This window comes from Vicia villosa, unplaced genomic scaffold (genome assembly GCF_029867415.1).
Source record: "Vicia villosa cultivar HV-30 ecotype Madison, WI unplaced genomic scaffold, Vvil1.0 ctg.003066F_1_1, whole genome shotgun sequence".
Classification (NCBI taxonomy): domain Eukaryota; kingdom Viridiplantae; phylum Streptophyta; class Magnoliopsida; order Fabales; family Fabaceae; genus Vicia; species Vicia villosa.
The window spans coordinates 209,512-231,087 of record NW_026706104.1 but is presented as its reverse complement, the minus strand read 5'-3'; positions in this window follow the sequence as shown (position 1 = coordinate 231,087).

Genomic DNA, 21,576 nt, shown 5'->3' with positions numbered 1-21,576 from the left:
GGATATGTTGCTTCAAACACTGACCACTACTCTTGACCACCGCTTCAAAATTTATTTTTTCATATGAATGCAATATTTGTACCGTAGGAATTAAGGAAAACATTCATTATGAAACAAATAGAAAAAATAAAGGTTAGACATAAATATAAAAAGACAGGTTTATTACAAAAATTAATTTCATGTTTTAGGCATACAAAAGTTTATATTCAAATAAATTTAATTTAAAAGAAACTAACTCTCTTAAATACATAAAGGCAATTATTAAGAAAATTAATTCATAATGTTTAATGTTTTGGTAAAAGTTTATATTCAAATCAATTTAATTTAGATTAAATTAATTTAAAAATTTAAAAATTCAATTTTAATTATATAGAAGAGTAACGGAAAGGTACAAAGAGATAAGTAATAGATCCTTCAAATAATTGTGATATATTTATTTAAAAATAATGTTTCATAATATGTGCGTAAAAGTTATAGAAAATCTCTCTCACAAAATGAAAACTTGTAGATAAGAGCCGCCAAATCAACAATTTCTTGACAGAGGGCAGATATTAGATTTTATGGTAAATAATGTTTGTCTTTGTTTTAATATGGATAATAATAATAATAATAGATTATATTGGTCCGAAATAATGTAAGAATTTTTTTTTCAATAAGCAATTGAAATAAGAAATCACATTAGGGATGTAACCCTTACAACGCGAACACACTACAAAGAGTTAAAACAATCCAAAAGACTCTTGTACCAATCATAAAAATTAGATAAAAGCGAAGTATTATTACTAGCTAACCATCTTCAAGACAAGAACATTACTTTGGAACACACTCCATCAAAACTATAAGGAACATTCTCAAAGATAATGACGTTTCTCATATTATTGATTGTAAGTTGAGGAATTAAACCAAATTTTTTTGTAGACCTAGTAAACAAAAAAAAAACTCATTACTTAGAATTTAAAATATATTTAAATCAATATCATTAGAAAGTATATTAAATTATAATAGTTGACATCTAATTTTTTTTTACGTATAAAATTATTGTATAGGCCATTTAGATTATATTTATAATTATACTGTTAATTTTTTGTAATACTCCGATTCTTCGACACCGGTAATGATCATTTAATCGGTTAATTGGTAATTGGAATGCACAAATAGAATTATTCTACATTAATCTAAGAAGGATTATTAAGAGAAAGTTTCATATGGAATGGTTAGAATCTAATGGTATAGTTAGAAACCAACAAAATGGCAATTTGGTGAATATGACTTAGTTAGAGGGCAAATAAGACATTAACCTCTAAAATGCATGGACCTAATATTGTTGGTAGAGACATTACTTCCTTCAAACCAGAATTTTGAGAAGAGAATGGTTAGAAGCAAGAGAGAGGAAGGAGAAATAAGTGGTTCAAGTTTCATTTTCGCACCTTGGGTACAGACTTCACGAAAAAGGTAATATCTCTCTGCTCGTAACTCCGATTGGAACGATTTAGGACTTTTCAGAAAGCTAACAAAATTCTCTGCGATTTGCATATATGGTTAGCATTCGTAGGTGCTGTATTGATGAAGATAAAAAGGTTTGAAGTTGAGTGATCCATGCTGAAAGTGTGAATAAGAGGGTTACGGGTTTGTTCATGTTAGAAGTGAAGTTTTGATCAAGAAGCATGTTCAATGGCAGCAAAGAACACCTCTCAACCTCCATTTAATCCAAGGTGAGTTCCATAGATAGGAACTTGGGTAGGAATTGGTGGGGAAATTGCATGTTCAAGGGTTTAGTTGTGATCAATGTGATGCATGCATGTTTAAATAATGGGCTTTGGGAATTTTGGTAATAATTGACTCTTGCATTTTGATAATCTATGAATGCATGATGATATAACTTGTGCATGTGAACTATCCCTGGTACGATATAAATATGTACTGATTTAGAACGAATTGGTATGTTGGATGATATCAAATTTGGGAAGGGATTGAAGTTAGAACTGTTAGAACAAGATTTGTTCTGATCAATATTCTTAGTTTTGATGATAACAATGTATATGAATTTTTCTTAAGATAATGTGGTACTCTAATCCTATACAATTTCCATTTCAGGAAATATACAAAGAGTATGCACAAATCAGCGCTCAGAAGCTTTGACTCAAAAAGTTCAAAATGCAACATAAGAACATGCTCTCGCAAGACATCAGAAGATGGTCAAGTAGAATCAGAACATGGTCATTTGAAGCATCATAAGAACATGAGTTCAGAAGCAGAAACACTGAAGTTCTCATGGTATCGCGCTAAGAAGCACTTCAAGGTCAGAAGACTAGAAGATGCTCTGCACCAAGCTGTATTGACTCTGAAGATTCAAACGTTGTATCTACAAAAGATCAAATCAGAATCAAGTACAAGATGGCAGGCTACGCTGACTGACAAAAGGAACGTTAGAAGCTATTAAAGGTAACGTCAGTAGTCACAGCAAAAGCGAGGCTCGAGGTATTTGACAAAAGAGGGAAACATTAAATGCAATGCTGAACGGAATACACAAAGCATTAAATGCTCCCAAAGGTCATCTTCTCAAACGCCTATAAGTAGAAGTTCTGATGAGAAGCAAGGTTACCAACTTTGAATACAACACTTTCCGCAAACACACTGAAACGCTGTTCAAATCAAAAGCTCTCAAACTTCATCATCAAACTCACTACATTGCTGTTGTAATATCTTAGTGAGATTAAGCTTAAACTTTAAGAGAAATATCACTGTTGTGATTATAGCCTTTTAAGAAGCATTGTAATACTCTTAGAATTTGTTTACATTAATTTGTAAAGAACTAGAGGAGATCAGGTTGTGATCGGATTCTCTAGAAAGTCTTAGAGGTTATCTAAGCATTGTGTTCCTAGAGTGATCAAGTTGTGATCAGAATACTCTAGAAGATTTAGAGGTTATCTAAGTGGAAAACCATTGTAATATTGTGTGATTAGTGGATTAAATCCTCAATTGAGGTAAATCACCTTGTCAAGGGTGGACTGGAGTAGTTTAGTTAACAACGAACCAGGATAAAAATCTTTGTGCAAGAATTTTTATCTTAAGAGTTTTTAAGCTACACTTATTCAACCCCCCCCCCCCCCTTCTTAAGTGTTTTTCTATCCTTCAATTGGCATCAGAGCGCCGGTTCTAGGTGCAAGCACTTAACCGTGTTAGATTCAGGAAGAGAAAAACACAAAGTCTAGATGGCTGGTGAAGATCCAACACCTACCACATCTGCTTCTATTGAAAAGTACAATGGAAATGGTAACAATGGTTATACTAGACCACCAATATTTGATGGTGAAAACTTTGAATCTTGGAAGGATAAACTTGAAAGTTACTTTCTTGGTCTAGATGGTGACTTATGGGATCTTCTGGTAGAAGGTTATGTTCATCCTGGGAAAGCTAGAGGAGTCAAGCTAACAAGACAAGAAATGCGTGATGAACAAAAGAAAGAATTCAAGAATCATCACAAGTGTAGGACTATTTTGCTGAATGCTATCTCTCATGCTGAGTATGAGAAGATATCTAACAGGGAAACTACCTATGACATATATGAATCATTAAAAATGACTCATGAGGGAAATGCCCAAGTCAAGGAGACCAAAGCTCTTGCCTTGATCCAGAAATATGAAGCCTTCAAGATGGAGGATGATGAAAACATTGAGAAAATGTTCTCAAGATTTCAAACGCTAACTGCTGGATTGAGAGTCCTTGACAAGGGATACACCAAAACTTATCATGTCAAGAAGATCATCAGAAGCTTGCCCAGAAGATGGGGCCCAATGGTGACTGCATTCAAGATAGCAAAGAATCTGAATGAAGTCTCTTTGGAAGAGCTGATCAGCGCCCTGAGGAGTCATGAGATTGAGCTTGACGCTAATGAACCTCAAAAGAAAGGTAAGTCTATTGCATTAAAATCTAATTATAAAAAATGCACTAACGCTTTTCAGGCTAAAGAAGAAGATTCTGAAGAATCAGAATCAGAAGAAGAAGATGAACTGTCCATGATCTCCAGAAGAGTTAGTCAACTCTGGAAGAGCAAGCACAGGAAGTTCAAGAACTTCAAAAGTTCTAAGAAGCCTGAGAAAGGAGAATCTTGTGGAAGCAGAAGATATGACAAGAATAAAGTCATGTGCTATGAATGCAATGAGCCAGGTCACTACAAGAATGAGTGTCCAAAGCTTCAGAAGGAGAAGCCCAAAAAGAAGTTTCATAAGAAGAAAGGTCTTATGGCTACCTGGGACGATTCAGATTCATCAGAATCAGAATCAGACTCTGAAGGCGAGCAGGCAAATATTGCACTTATTGCCACAGTGGATGATGGATCAGAATCTACATCAGAATCAGATTCTGAAGAGGTATTTTCTGAACTAACCAGAGATGAGTTAGTTTCCAATCTAACAGAGCTTCTGGAACTAAAAGCTCATCTTAGTATCAAATACAAAAAGCTGAAAAAGCAATTTGAATTTGAAACTAAGAAGCTGGAAGTGGAAAATTCTGAACTGAAGGAAAAAGTTTTAAAATTATCCAAAGATGTTGGATCTCCTTCTGAATCAGAAAAGTCCATTCCTAGCATGAATCATATTCTGAGAGAATATGACTTGAGTTTTAGGAAGTTCTTATCTAGAAGTATTGGCAGAAGTCAACTTGCTTCTATAATATATGATGTTTCTGGAAACAAGAGAGTTGGCATTGGTTATGAGGGTGAAACCCCATACAAACTTGAACCTGTTGATGATATGAAAATCACATACAAGCCATTGTATGATCAGTTCAAGTATGGCCACTCCCATGATATTAGGCTCACATCACATGCCAAAAGCTTTCACATAATACACACTAAGAAGCATGTGACCCAACCTAGAAAATATCATGTAACTCAGAACAAAGATTATCATGCTGTTCCTCCTATCTTTTATAATGCTAAAACCAAGTTCAATCAGAACTTGAGGAGAACTAACAAGAAAGGACCCGAGAAAATGTGGGTACCTAAGGAAAAGATTATTCCCGTTGCAGATATCCTTGGCTGCAAAGAAGACAAAGGAAAACATGTCATGGTACCTGGACTCTGGGTGCTCTCGACACATGACGGGAAGAAGGTCTATGTTCCAAGACCTGGTGCTTAAATCTGCTGGAGAAGTTAAGTTTGGAGGAGATCAGAAGGGCAAGATAAATGGCTCTGGAACCATCAGTACTGGTAACTCTCCTTCTATAACTAATGTTCTTCTGGTAGATGGATTAGCTCATAACTTATTGTCCATAAGTCAATTAAGTGACAATGGTTATAACATAATCTTTAATCAAAAGTCTTGCAAGGTTGTAAGTCAGAAGGATGGCTCAATCCTATTTACATGCAAGAGAAAGAATAACATTTATAAGACTGATCTTCAAGATCTTAAGAATCAGAAGGTAACTTGTCTTATGTCTGTTTCTGAAGAGCAATGGGTCTGGCACAGAAGATTAGGACATGCTAGTTTGAGAAAGATTTCTCAGATTAACAAACTAAATCTTGTCAGAGGACTCCCTAATCTGAAATACAAATCAGATGCTCTTTGTGAAGCATGTACAAAGGGCAAGTTCTCCAAACCTGCATTCAAGTCTAAGAATGTTGTTTCTTCCTCAAGGCCGTTAGAACTTCTGCACATTGATCTGTTTGGCCCAGTCAAAATAGCATCTGTCAGAGGGAAGAAATATGGATTAGTCATCGTTGATGATTATAGCCGCTGGACATGGGTAAAGTTCTTAAAACACAAGGATGAGTCTCATTCAGTGTTCTTTGAATTCTGCACTCAGATTCAATCTGAGAAGGAGTGCAAAATCATAAAGGTCAGAAGTGATCATGGTGGTGAATTTGAGAACAGATTCTTTGAGGAGTTCTTCAAAGATAATGGTATTGCCCATGATTTCTCTTGTCCTAGAACTCCACAACAAAATGGAGTTGTAGAACGAAAGAATAGGACTCTACAAGAAATAGCCAGAACCATGATCAATGAAACAAACATAGTTAAGCATTTCTGGGCAGAAGCAATAAACAGTGCATGTTATATTCAGAATAGAATCTCTATAAAACCTATTCTAAATAAGACTCCTTATGAATTTTGGAAGAACAGAAAGCCCAACATTTCATATTTTCATCCTTTTGGATGTGTTTGTTTTATTTTGAATACTAAAGATCATCTTGGTAAGTTTGATTCTAAGGCACAAAAGTGTTTCCTTCTTGGATATTCTGAACGCTCTAAAGGCTACAGAGTATACAATACTGAAACATTGGTTGTAGAAAAATCAATCAATATCAGGTTTGATTATAAGCTTGGTCTTGAAAAGCCAAAGCAGTTTGAAAATTTTGCAGATTTAGATATTGATATATCAGAAGCTGTAGAACCAAGAAGCAAAGCATCAGAAACTTAGAATCTCAGAAGCAAAGAATCAGAAGATCAAGTTGCTGCATCTTTAGAGAATCTGAGAATTTCTGAAGAACCAACAGTCAGAAGATCTTCTAGACTCATGTCTGCTCACTCAGAAGATGTCATTCTTGGAAAGAAGGATGATCCTATAAGAACCAGATCGCTTCTAAAGAATGGAAATCAGAATCAGTGATCAGAATCTGAAGATGAAAAGTTTACCTTTCATCAGAAGCTAAATAAATGCAAAACAGCGGTCATCAAGTGCTCTATAATGGTGAACACGTGTTCACTCTATAGGTAAAAGCGTGCGTGCATTTGATGGGACGCTGCCCTAGGTAACTGTGCATCTTTTCGAATATCACATTCTCTTACCTAACGTCATCCCTCATTAAATGTAATTGATTTCATTTGATTTTGTAATTGTTCATTCTCATAAATTCATTGCATATTCTTTTCAAATCCGCCTCTATAAATTCATTTCAAATCTTTAAGTCTTCCTTTTCGCTCTCATTTCATCTCTCTCTATTCTTGCATGCATTTTTGCAACCTCTTTTCTCTCTTCTCTTACCCTAAACGCAAACCCAGAAATTGTTCTAGAAATCTCAGGGTTACTCAAAATGCTAGTTCTTCTGCTCCTCTACATCTTCAAGAAGAAGAACAACCACTCGTTCCTGTCGTCTCATGTTCTTTACCCAAAGATGAGTTGGAAGTTATCTGTAAACTTATGGTAGACTTTGATAATCTTGAAGAACATGAGTTTCACCTTAAAGAAGATATGATTTTTCAAGGATGGACTTCGTTATTTGTTGAGTTCTGTGGACCTATTTACCCAGAACTAGTAAAGGAATTTTGGGTGCATGTTGTGGTAGCCCCTAAATCAATTATGTCTTTTGTTCATGGGAAGTTTGTGGTTGTTACTGAAAACATCCTGAGAATGATGTTTGACCTAAGAAACGCTGAAGGTGTCTTTGAATCTGGTAAAAGAGCAGATTGGAATATCGTTCTGTCTACTCTTTATAAAAATGTGAAGAAAACAAAGCGTGTCAAAGAGATGAAGGATCTTTACAAAATCTGGACCAAGATTCTTCTAGGGTGTTTCTACCACAGGAAATCAACCCATTCTGCAGATTTCGTCAACAAGGAGCAGCAATACATTCTGTATTGCTATGCCACTCAGAAGAAGGTTGATATTATCTACATAATCTTCAACCATATGTGGTCTGCTGTGAAGGATTCCAGAAATGCCTTCAGAACGAAGAAGGGTAATATTATTCCTTTTGGAAGAATTATTACAAATCTACTTGTCCATTCCAAGATTGTTGAAGACTTGGAAGCTCAAGGGATCATCAAAGATCTTGTTGTTGATACAGGAAGCTGCTTGAATGCTTTCACTTTGAGAAAGATGAATGTTATTAAAGCTATCAGACAAACCCCTCAACCTCTTCCTAGAGCAAGAAGCAGAAGAGATCATGTTCTTGCTAACTTTGAAACCTTCTTCAAAAGCGAGTTGCCAGGAGTTAGGTCTAAGTATCTTAACTCTCTCAAGGAAGATAAATATAAAGCTGCTCCTGAGAAAGTCAATCGGAAAAGATCTCCCACTTCTAGCACTGCTGTTTCAAAAGAAGCTTTAGAACTTGCTCAAGAAGCTGCTGTCAACAAAGAAAGAAGAACAAAACGAAAGCTTGATCATTCTTCTGTTAACCAGGAGAAGGAAGTCCAAGAAGAAGATGCTACAGTAGTTATTGAGAATGCTACTGAGAAAGAAGCTGTTGTTGAAGCGGATGTTGTTCCTGAGCAAGCAGCAGAAGAAGAAGAAGTGGAGAAAAGAAAGAAGAAGAAGTCAAAGAAAGTTATGAACAGAAAAGAAGGAGAAAAGAAAAAGAAGAGAAGAAGACTAATTATAGAAGAAAGTGAAGAAGAAGAAGTAGAAAACCAAGAAGCTGTGAATCAGCAAGTTGAACAAATCCAAGAAGCAGCATCTCAAGTAGAAGCTGTGGATAAGGAAGAAGAAGGCCGTGTGAGTGCTAGAAGGAAAGAGATTGCTGTTGGAAAAACAAAGGTTGTGGAAGAGAGGAAGAGCAAGAAGCAGAAACGTCTCGAAGCTGAATTTGCTGCTCTTCAGAACTTGTCAAAAGGTATTTCCTTTTCTAAACCTGATTCTGTACCTGTTTTACGTTCAGAAGTTACACCAATAGCTATTGTTCCAACACCTGAACCAAAAAATCAACCAGAAAAAGCCCCATCAGAATCACCCCTTCATACACAAGTTCTCACTCCTCCTCCCTCACCAAAATCCAACCCTGTTTCTAACCATTCCCTTGAAACTCCCGTTCTTGATATCCTACCCCTTCAAACTCTCTTTCCCCCACAAACAAACATCTCCATTTCTCAACCCCCTCCTCATGCAAACCATCCTTCTGTTGACCCTGTCCAAATAATTTCTCCTGAATCAGAATCCAGTAGTTGTGGTACTCTGAATGAGCTGTTTCGTGAGTGTAACTTCACTCCTAAACCACGTCCTGAACCTGAGCTTGTGGTTTTATACGCTGACTCAGAAGAAGTTGTTTTTGTAACCCCTCTTGTTAGAGAACCTCAACCTTATTCCGTTTCAAAACCAGTTTCTGCCATAAACAAAATAAAATCTCGCCGTCTACGTAGTATTGGTGTAATTTTTGAAATTGTAAAACTGAATGTCAGAAGAGGTTTTGAGGCTATGCGAGCAGCTCATTTTGGTGGAATAAATGATGTTGCCATGCGAAAACTCTGGAGGATCTTCAGAAGAAAATCTGATGCTGACTTTAAGGAACTTCAGGAGATCTGTGAAGAACTTGCTCCACGTCCTCGTGGATTTCTAACGCATGAGAACCTTTGCAGGGAAATTGTTGTGTGGAAGCCTCATTATTCTGTGTTGACTGGAGACTTTCTATGGCTATTCAAATGGCTAAGAATGAATCCTTCTGAAGAGGCACCAGATTTGGTCATTCCAGAAGTTGTCTACCCTGCAGAAGTTATTGGTCCAACTCCTCCAACCAATCTGGCTGCTATTCTTCAAGCCTTGGAGAATGAAGATTCTGAGATTCCTTATCCAGAATATGCTGAAGTTGTTTCTGAGTCAGACTTAGATGTTGAGATGGAAGATGCAGTTGCTGAGATTCATCCTGCTGAAGATATTCCTGCTAAGGAAAATCATAATGATGATCTCACTATGGATGCTGTGGAGAATGCTGTCCCTCTGAACAGAAGTAGTGAAGCTTCTTCTGGAGAACCCTCTCTTCTGGTGAAGACCTTAGAGGTGATTCAAAAGAATCAAGCTGACATAGCTTCTCGCTTGGACAAGCAAGAGGATACCAACAATGAGTTCCGCTCATTCATGCAGAAGCAGTCTGAGAGCAATTCTGCGATTCACAGCCTTCTAGCCACCATAGTTTCTCAACTAGGCTCGTCGTAGTCATTTGGTCTTAGTTGTCTCTTTTTGTTTGCATCTATTTCTTATGCATCTTTTGTATCTTCTGCTTCATTCAAATTAATGAAATCTTTTTTTTTCTTCTCATATTTGTTTGTTCTTTCATCTGAATCTTTTATGCTTTTTGATGTTATGACAAAAAGGGGGAGAAGATGTGATAATTGATTTGATTAATTATATCAGTTGTTGGGAGTAAGTCTCCACATTCCTAACAGAATTTGCAAGCTCTATGTTTTTGAGATTTTTGCAGGATTGAAGATATTCTGAAAAAGCTCAACATAAGAAGCAAAACCATGGGGAAAAGTAATTCTGTAAAGAAACAAGCTTATGGAAATTGAAGCAAGCTGAGTGTTGTGAAGGTTCAAGATCAGAAGCAAGAAGGAAGAATGTTATGATATTCTTGTGATAGAATATACTCTAACACATTCTCACTCCTTATATGTTTTGATATATTTCTTTTATGTGCTCTAATACATATCTTATGTTCTGATGCATTCTGTATGCTCTGATACATATTATATGTTCTGATTCATTCATGCTTTGACTCTTGTTGTCTAGTTTGTTTTGAAACATTTTAGGATGTAGAGATGCTCTGATGACGCTCTGGTACATTCATGAATGTTCTGATACAATCAAGCATGCAATGATTCTAGAAGAAATTCAAAGCTCTGAAGCTGTCTTATGGAAGAAAGAAGCAGAAGCTCTGAATGTTCTGAAGTTATAAGCTTATGTGAACGTCTCAACTGAAATGAAAAATACTCAGGGAAGTCCTTTATTTATTTCTTCCAGTATTTATTTCAGGGGAGATTATTCATCTCAGGGGGAGATTGTTAATCTCAGGGGGAGACACATTCACACTATGTTTATATGCTTATGTTATAACTGTGTAATTGTCTTTAGCCGTCTGATATTCTAATTGCACATTCATATCAATTATATATGTTTTTGTCATCATCAAAAAGGGGGAGATTGTTAGAACAAGATTTGTTCTGATCAATATTCTTAGTTTTGATGATAACAATGTATATGAATTTTGCTTAAGATAATGTGGTAATCTAATCCTATACAATTTCCATTTCAGGAAATATACAAAGAGTATGCACAAATCAGCGCTCAGAAGCTTTGACTCAAAAAGTTCAGAATGCAACATAAGAACATGCTCTCGCAAGACATCAGAAGATGGTCAAGCAGAATCAGAACATGGTCATTTGAAGCATCAAAAGAACATGAGTTCAGAAGCAGAAGCACTGAAGTTCTCATGGTATCACGCTAAGAAGCACTTCAAGTTCAGAAGACTAGAAGATGCTCTACACCAAGCTGTATTGACTCTGAAGATTCAAACGTTGTATCTACAAAAGATCAAATCAGAATCAAGTACAAGATGGGAGGCTACGCTGACTGACAAAAGGAACGTTAGAAGCTATTAAAGGCAACGTCAGTAGTCACAGCAAAAGCGAGGCTCGAGGTAGTTGACAAAAGAGTGAAACATTAAATGCAAAGTTGTACGGAATACGCAAAGCATTAAATGCTCCCAACGATCATCTTCTCATACACCTATAAGTAGAAGTTCTGATGAGAAGCAAGGTTACCAACTTTGAATACAACACTTTGCGCAAACATACTGAAACGATGTTCAAATCAAAAGCTCTCAAACTTCATCATCAAACTCACTACATTGCTGTTGTAATATCTTAGTGAGATTAAGCTTAAACTTTAAGTGAAATATCACTGTTGTGATTATAGCTTTTTAAGAAGTATTGCAATACTCTTAGAATTTGTTTACATTCATTTGTAAAGAACTAGAGGAGATTAGGTTGTGATCGGATTCTCTAGAAAGTCTTAGAGGTTGTCTAAGAATTGTGTTCCTAGAGTGATCAAGTTGTGATCAGAATACTCTAGAAGACTTAGAGGTTATCTAAGTGGAAAACCATTGTAATCTTGTGTGATTAGTGGATTAAATCCTCAGTTGAGGTAAATCACCTTGTCAAGGGTGGACTGGAGTAGTTTAGTTAACAACGAACTAGGATAAAAATCTTTGTGCAAGAATTTTTATCTTAAGAGTTTTTAAGCTACACTTATTCAAACCCCCCCTTTCTATGTGTTTTTCTATCCTTCAAGAACACTTTAGGACGGTTTTATACATGAAAATTATGTGTTTTTCAGGCTGAGATCAGTAGAAATCGATTACCCTATGATGGAAATCGATTTCTGTCAAAAAAAATGGATTTTTGGGCATTTTGCATGCAGGAAATCGATTACCCATATATGGAAATCGATTTCCTGAGACTGCGTTGGAAAAATAAATGCAGAATTTGAAAATAGCATAACTAGAGTTTCGTAACTCGGAATTAGGTGCCATCGGAAGCGTTGGAAAGCTCTTTGAATACTCTATCATGTAGAGAAGTAAGAGAATTGTTTTATGCCAAGGATTTTAGGGTCAACTTGATATCCTAATATGTATATATGATATGGTTACTACGGAGTCTTAATGGAAAATTTTCCAACTTCGGAAATTCATAACTTCTGACTCGTAGGCCCGTTTGACGCGGAGTTTATATCATTAGAAAGCTAGTAACATGTATTTTCTAGGAAAAATACCCTCGGTACCATATTGTTGCTCTCTGATATATCTGACACCCATTCAGACGAATGTGGTAAACGTGATTTTATGAAATTTACCCTAAGAGTAACTCAGTCCCATAAAGGGAGTTGAATACCTCCGTTGTCCTTCGTGACTTGTGGAACCGTGATGTAGAACATGATACGCATTATATTATCACTTGTATACTAGTGGTATGAATATGTAGGACAAATTTGAATGCTTTATAATGATAAATGCTATTATGGCCTGATGATTTGTGTGACAATAATCACTTGATTTATGTTTGTTCTGGTCGAACATTCGGATATGATTATATGCATACACGATGGGAGTAATCTGGTGTATACTCATCATGTATGTTGTGATTTTGTGCATTAACAAGTACGCTATGGGAATGATCTGGTGTATACTCATTGCGTATGTCGTCATCTTTATGCCCCCCTCCACGCGGGAATGATCTGGTGTATACTCTGTGGATGGCCGCCAATGGGAGTGATCTGGTGTATACTCATTGGTGGGAAGGGATAGTTGGGCATATTCACCGCTCTCAATGCGAATGATCTGGTGTATACTCATTGATCGGTGTGAGATATGTGGGTACTCGATGGGACTGATCTGGTGTATACTCATCGTGTTACCAAGGAAATGCTATTGCTTGATGGGAATGATCTGGTGTATACTCATCATGTACTGAAAAAGGCATTTCCTCTAGCAGGAAAACATCGGATGTTGGTACGGTGAGATGGTGATACCATGTCGGTAAGATCACTTGTTTATTCACCCCTAGTGATGCCACATAGGCAATATCATTAGGTCCTCGTCGGTGGGCTGGTACAATCATGGTGATGTGGTTGTACTAGCAACAACATACTTGTGTGTTGTTTGTGTGTTGTTTGTGTGCTTGTTGATATCTCATTGGTTAGCCATGGGACTTCCAATGGTGATATTGTCCTTATGTGTATTTGTACCTGGCCGTGAGGAAAACCCCGGATCCAAGGCGGATCCGTTTGATTGCATGTACCTTGTAGGACCGAGTGAACCCGTAAGATAGGGGAACTCACTGAGATTTAGTAATCTCACCCCAATCATCTTATCTTTTTCAGGTACATTTTAGTAGCGTGGCATGTTTGGATTGAAGACTTAGGAGCGGTGATGGCTCGAAGACCTTGTTAGATCTCATTTTCCGCTGTGCAGATCCAATAAAGGCACATGTTTTACAATTCTTAATAGAATTTCAAGTTGTATCTTATATGGATATATCTTGTAGCTTGGCTTTTGTATGTACTCAATATCAATTTTAACGTTTCATGCATAATATACTAGTCAGTTATGTATGGGGTGTAACAGTTGGTATCAGAGCAGGTCGATTCTCGGCCGAGCCATGAGACATCGCTAGCAAATCCTTTCTTCCTCACATGTGTGCGTTGCTAGTCTGATTTTACTGATATCTCATCCAGTCTTTGAACTTGATCAACTCATCGACTGAGTGTGTGACAATAGGATTATGACAGGGCCTCCGCGAGGACTCGTAAAACCTGTAAGGTTGTGAACCCTAGTAGTTGGAGTGGGATGAGTAATGGATTGTTTGGACGTTGTAAGTGGATAATATTGGAGTCGTCAAGCTTAAGGAGAGCGTTTGAAGCGAAGTAGTGATACCCGAACTGTCAAGGTGTGGATCGAGACAACTAGAACTCCTAGGATTTTGATTGGACGAAGTGAAATTTTCTATAAGTTTTGGTAATAGCAAGGGAAATCCAAACAAGATTTAGTAGGAGTCTTATAAGTGAGATTCTTCGAAGGTGTTGAGCCGGGAATTAGTAGGACTCAGCACTGATGATGTTGCCGGTGTTAGGTGTGACTGGTGATCTGATAGGACAAAATAACCTTTGGAAATGCGGACAGAGGAGTCAGACCTTTCTGATTGTGCTGGTACGGACAGTAATTGGATGGGCGGGGTATTACATCCTAATCCAACTTGAAGTACCCTAAGCGAGAGTAGTTACCTAGTAAAGGTTGGTGGAATGTACGAATATGGTAACTTACGATTGGGCGAAGCTTGAATACCTTGTCGATAGAAGAGGACATGTTTTTCTGTTCTTATCATTTTGTATTTAAGTTCTAGAACTACGCTAGATGAAATATGAAATGATATAGAAGCGTGAAATGCAGTAACCTAAGTTCTTTGTTAGTTGTAGTTCGTCTGACCCCGAATGAAGCCATAGAACTACGCTTGGCGTTGGGAGTTCAGGCAAGTAAGAACTAACATTTATCTGGGACGTCAACAGGATGATCACAGTTGCGTTGGTTGTTAGGAACCATAGTATTCCTATCCGAACTGGATTATTCTTAGAACCTCTTATGCATGCGTTGGACAAGTGAGTACGCGCATGGCATAGCAATCCGAGGTTGAAATTCAAGTCTTCGTGCCTGGCTTATTGCTTTCTGAGTGAGTAAACCTTGAAGGTTTAGCACCCTTAGGTTTTAGCATCCTGACGAGTGTGATTTAAAGGATTTGAGGAACGATGAACCTATTAGAGACCTGTTTAAACACTTATCTGTTGTGACTATAGGATACGCGTGGGGATCATTATACGCCACAGAGGTAGGTTACCTAGATGCATGGCCTTGGAGTTGGACCACCATATTAGTACTACCAGACGGGTATAATGCCACCGTATCGCTATCGTGCACAAGATGCATGACTCATCATTTTTCGACATGTGTGGGATAGAAGTGATCCAAAGCTTAAGGTAGAATACTGACTTGGTACTCATGATATGCAGACCCAGACTCTCATAAGGTATGTGGGATAAGGATCCATATGTCGCGCTCGATAGTAGAGGAATAACTAGACAGGCGATGGTGAAATGGATCAAGATCCGATACTACGCTTATAGAGGCTCTGAGTAATCATGCTCGCGCGAGTTAAAGTCAGACTACACCTTGCAGGCGCTCTTGTTTCGTAAAGTGTTAAGCTGGTAGTTGTGCATGTGTGGCTAGTGTGGAACTTATGTGTGATCAGGATATACTGGTCAATGTTTTGAGTGGCTATCCTATACCATTGGCGACCAGTGATAGAATAAGCGAAGTGTATCTTGGATCGGATCGATGTGTGATGTATCTGGTAGAGTATTGGTAGATACTCTAAGTAAAGAAGTGTCAATCTTGGTAAAGCATGACATTTTGGTTTGAGAACTGCTAAGGAGTCTATAAGAGAGATGTTCGAGGTGTAAAGTGCAATTTTTTGCATTGTGGCTACACTCTGACTGTTAGAAGCACTGCAATGAATGATGCAGCCGAGGAAGTCAGTTTAGTGTTAGATTCAGGAGTGAAAAGGCATTTGATGACTATACGAATGGAGTGTGACTGTGAGAGGATTGTTATATCATTAAGTCATATGAATTGTCATAAGGGTTATTACACTAAGAAGATGAAGTCGTGCGGTTAGGAAGAAGCTATGTAAAACTTCCAGAGTTATCATAAGCTGTAGTGCAGTTATGAAGGGTTTGTTATACCGGTTAAGCAATAAGACTTGTTAGAATAGAAGACATAGCAATCATGCGCTGTGGGAATTAACACCCAAAGATGAATTTCTAAGTCAATGAGTATTTAGCTTTCGACATTATGGAACCGAAATGTGTGTCTAAGTTGTGCTAGATGGATCTAACCTAGAATTGACGAAGTAAATGGAGACTTGGTTCTGGGGAGTACGCAACCTCGAGGAGTAGTTGACGATGGATGTATGTGAAGTTCTGGCACGTATTGTAATTGGACGACTACAGAGAAGGATTGAGTAAAGCCCAGTATATTTATGGAACTAAGTGTTTTTTGGAAGTAGCGTAACTCAAGGGTTTTGGGACGTGAGTGATTGGTCGAGATCAGAGTAGCACAACGGATGAAGGAAGAACCAGATAATTCTAGGATAAGAATGGACGGACTACTGGTAGGTTTTATGTTGGGATAGAAGTATCTTCCTGAGAGAACTCATCGAAGCAGCGTATCGTTCACCTCAACCTCTCTCGAGGATCCACCATAACCTCGAGAGGTGTTATTAACGGGTCAGCATGGGGAAAGACTTTGTGGTTGGCATGTAGTCCGATGTCCGTAGACCATTGGTTGAGCTTGTAAGCATTGAGGGTTAGATATAGTATCGTGACCGCTGAAATGCTGAAGACCAGTGAGGATTCTCAATTGGCGCAAGTTCTTCGTGGTTATGTCTTGTGCACTATGAGCGTCCATAAAGAGTTGGACAATGATCGCAGGTTAACGGTTGGAATTCACCGTTCATTGGTGGAACCTTTGGTGAAATTGTGGAATGTCAAAGCTATAAATGCAAGATGTTACACCTTTTGGTTTGCGGCGACCGTTATTATGTCTAAACTGGAGTAAGGAGATTCAGTTGTATAAGCAAAGGTAAACTTTGGACAAACCATCCTAAGATTTTGGAGAATTAGAAGTTAAGACCAAGGAGTTTAGCCACCAACTAACGATGTTATATGGACTCGTGTGGAGCAAGAATAGACTCATTGAAGGATATTTGTCTGAGAAGAGTGGATTGCTAGGGTTCTAAAGTTATGAAGACCCAGTGCAGAGCAGTGGAGGTCAAGGACCTTGGAAAGATCTTGTACCATATATATGTCAAGACGAAGTATCTAAGGAGATGTGTTGCGTGAGGATTAGGGTTTTTGATCATGAACAGTAGAGTCGGGTGTTTGGCGGAATAAGTCTCCACGGATGGATCAACGCTCAGGCAGAGTCGTAAGATTATCTAAGGAAGGAACGAAAGGGCATTACATCCCCTCGAAGGAAGAAGTATCCAGGAATTTGTTTTCGTGGCGATGGTAAGGAATTCGAGGACGAATTCTATTTAAGGGGGGGAGAATGTAATACCCCGATTCTCCGACACCGGTAATGATCATTTAATCGGTTAATTAGTAATTGGAATGCACAAATAGAATTATTCTACATTAATCTAAGAAGGATTATTAAGAGAAAGTTTCATATGGAATGGTTAGAATCTAATGGTATAGTTAGAAACCAACAAAATGGCAATTTGGTGAATATGACTTAGTTAGAGGGCAAATAAGACATTAACCTCTAAAATGCATGGACCTAATATTGTTGATAGAGACATTACTTCTTTCAAACCAGAATTTTGAGAAGAGAATGGTTAGAAGCAAGAGAGAGGAAGGAGAAAGAAGTGGTTCAAGTTTCATTTTCGCACCTTGGGTACAGACTTCACGAAAAAGGTAATATCTCTTTGCTCGTAACTCCGATTGGAACGATTTAGGACTTTTCAGAAAGCTAACAAAAATCTCTACTATTTGCATATACGGTTAGCATTCGTAGGTGCTGGATTGATGGAGATAAACAGGTTTGAAGTTGAGTGATCCATGCTAAAAGTGTGAATAAGAGGGTTACGGGTTTGTTAATGTTAGAAGTGAAGTTTTGATCAAGAAGCAAGTTCAATGGCAGCAAAGAACACCTCTCAACCTCTATTTAATCCAAGGTGAGTTCTATAGATAGGAACTTGGGTAGGAATTGGTGGGGAAATTGCATGTTCAAGGGTTTAGTTGTGATCAATGTGATGCATGCATGTTTAAATAATGGGCTTTGGGAATTTTGGTAATAATTGACTCTTGCATGTTGATGATCTATGAATGCATGATGATATAGCTTGTGCATGTGATCTATCCCTGGTACGATATAAATATGTACTGATTTAGAACGAATTGGTATGTTGGATGATATCAAATTTGGGAAGGGATTGAAGTTAGAACACTTTAGGACAGTTTTATACATGTAAATTATGTGTTTTTTAGGCTGAGATCAGTAGAAATCGATTACCCTATGATGGAAATCGATTTCTGTAAAAAATACATCGATTTCTGGGCATTTTGCGTGCAGGAAATCGATTACCCATATATGGAAATCGATTTCCTGAGACTGCGTTGGAAAAATAAATGCAGAATTTGAAAATAGCATAACTAGAGTTTCGTAACTCGGAATTAGGTGCCGTCAGAAGCGTTGGAAAGCTATTTGAATACTCTATCATGTAGAGAAGTAAGAGAATTGTTTTATGCCAAGTATTTTAGGGTCAACTTGATATCCTAATATGTGTATATGATATGGTTACTACGGAGTCTTAATGGAAAATTTTCCAACTTCGGAAATTCATAACTTCTGACTCGTAGGCCCGTTTGACGCGGAGTTTATATCATTAGAAAGCTAGTAACATGTATTTTCTAGGAAAAATACCCTCGGTACCATATTGTTGCTCTCTGATATATCTGACACCCATTCAGACGAATGTGGTAAACGTGATTTTATGAAATTTACCCTAAGAGTAATTCAGTCCCGTAAAGGGAGCTGAATACCTCCGTTGTCCTTCGTGACTTGTGGAACCGTGATGTAGAACATGATACGCATTATATTATCACTTGTATACTAGTGGTATGAGTATGTAGGACAAATTTGAATGCTTTATGATGATAAATGCTATTATGGCTTGATGATTTGTGTGACAATGATCACTTGATTTATGTTTGTTCTGGTCGAACATTCGGATATGATTATATGCATACTTGATGGGAGTGATCTGGTGTATACTCATCATGTATGTTGTGATTTTGTGCATTAACGAGTACGCAATGGGAATGATCTGGTTTTTACTCATTGCGTATGTCGTCATCTTTATGTCCCCCTCCACACGGGAATGATCTGGTGTATACTCCGTGGATGGCTGCCAATGGGAATGATCTGGTGTACACTCATTGGTGGGAAGGGATAGTTGGGCATATTCATCGCTCTCAATGGGAATGATCTGGTGTATACTCATTGACTGGTGTGAGATATGTGGGTACTCGATGGGAATGGTCTGGTGTATACTCATCGTGTTACCAAGGAAATGTTATTGCTTGATGGGAATGATCTGGTGTATACTCATCATGTACTGAAAAAGGCATTTCCTCTAGCAGGAAAACATCGGATGTTGGTACGGTGAGATGGTGATACCATGTCGGTAAGATCACTTGTTTATTCACCCCTAGTGATGCCACATAGGCAATATCATTAGGTCCTCGCCGGTGGGCTGGTACAATCATGGTGACGTGGTTGTACTAGCAACATCATACTTGTGTGTTGTTTGTGTGTTTGTTAATATCTCATTGGTTAGCCACGGGACTTCCAATGGTGATATTGTCCTTATGTGTATTTGTACCTGGCCGTGAGGAAAACCCCGGATCCACGGCGGATCCGTTTGATTGAATGTACCTTGTAGGACCGAGTGAACCCGTAAGATAGGGGAACTCACTGAGATTTAGTAATCTCACCCCAATCATCTTATCTTTTTCAGGTGCATTTTAGTAGCGTGGCATGTTTGGATTGAAGACTTAGGAGCGGTGATGGCTCGAAGACCTTGTTAGATCTCATTTTCCGCTGTGCAGATCCCTTAAAGACACATGTTTTACAATTCTTAGTAGAATTTCATGTTGTATCTTATATGGATATATCTTGTAGCTTGGCTTTTGTATGTACTCAATATCAATTTTAACGTTTCATGCATAATATACTAGTCAGCTATGTATGGGGTGTTACATTTTTTTAATGTGAAAGACAAAAAATGAAGAAAAAATTGTTATTTAAATAATTAATCATATAATACTGATTTTTTAATATTTAGAGAGAAAAATATGATTTATTATATAAATGATTTGTGTAATTTTTATAATTCTAAATAAATTAAAGTTACTAAATCTTTTTTAGACAAATATAATATATTATACATAAGATAAAAGAGAAAAACATAGTTTTCTAATTATTATAAATTATTTATAAAGATGATATTATTTTTAATAAAAGTATCTAAATATTATAGTGTTATTCTTATTTATTACTATTATTTTTCATAATGTAGCTTAATTTTCTATTATTATTATTATTATTACTATTATTATTATTATTATTATTATTATTATTATTGTTGTTGTTGTTGTTGTTATTATCAATTATTAATGTAGAGCTAATTTAATAAAAAATATTGTTATTGGCTAAATATTTTAATATTTAGGTTATTATTAATAGTGGTCGTTGATTATTAGATTATTATTTATATTATTTTTTTATAAGAGTATTCAATTCATATTTTTTAAAATTATTATTAATTTTAAATTTTCAAAATTGTATGAATTAAATTATTATTAATTTTATTGAGGCTAAGTTTTTTTTTTATTTATTATCAATTGGGAGGTTTTTTATTTAATGATTATTAGGATAATAATATTTTTTTAATTAGAAGATTTTAAGAATTTTTTAATTGGTAAAATTTTGTGATGATGATACATCATCATGAGACTAGGGTTTTTTTTCTAGAGTTACCATCATGACAAACTTACAATGATAATGTCCGACAAAAAAATTTGAATTTCCCACCACGTTTCGGAAAAATTCATTACTATGTATCAATTACGGACTTTCAAGATAACAACAAATATTCAGCATCACCTTAATTTAGAGAGAGAGAGAGAGAGAGAGAGAGAGAGAGAGAGAGAGAGAGAGTCTCCGGTTACTCAGGAAGCATGGTGGAGGAGTGAGTTGGGACATTGTGAAGAAGGAGAATGGAGTGGCAAAGAGTTCTGTTACGACAATCTTCATCACTGATTTTGGGGATAAATGAAAGGCAAGGGATCTTTTCATGGAACTCAAGGATCTAGGCTTGATAGAAGAGATTGTTTTATTTCCAAAAAGAGATTGGAGAGTGTTAGAACAAGAATTGTTCTGATCAATATTCTTAGTTTTGATGATAACAATGTATATGAATTTTGATTAAGATAATGTGGTACTCTAATCCTATACATTTTCCATTTCAGGAAATATATAAAGAGTATGCACAATTCAGCGCAAGAAGTACTGACTCAGAAGGTTCAAGTATGCAACATCAGAACATGCTTTGGCAAGACATCAGAAGATGGTCAAGCAGAATCAGAACATGGTCTATTGAAGCATCAGAAGAACTTGAGATCAGAAGCAGAAGCACTGAAGTTCTTATGGTATCACGCTAGAAGCACTTCAAGGTCAGAAGACAAGAAGATGCTCTG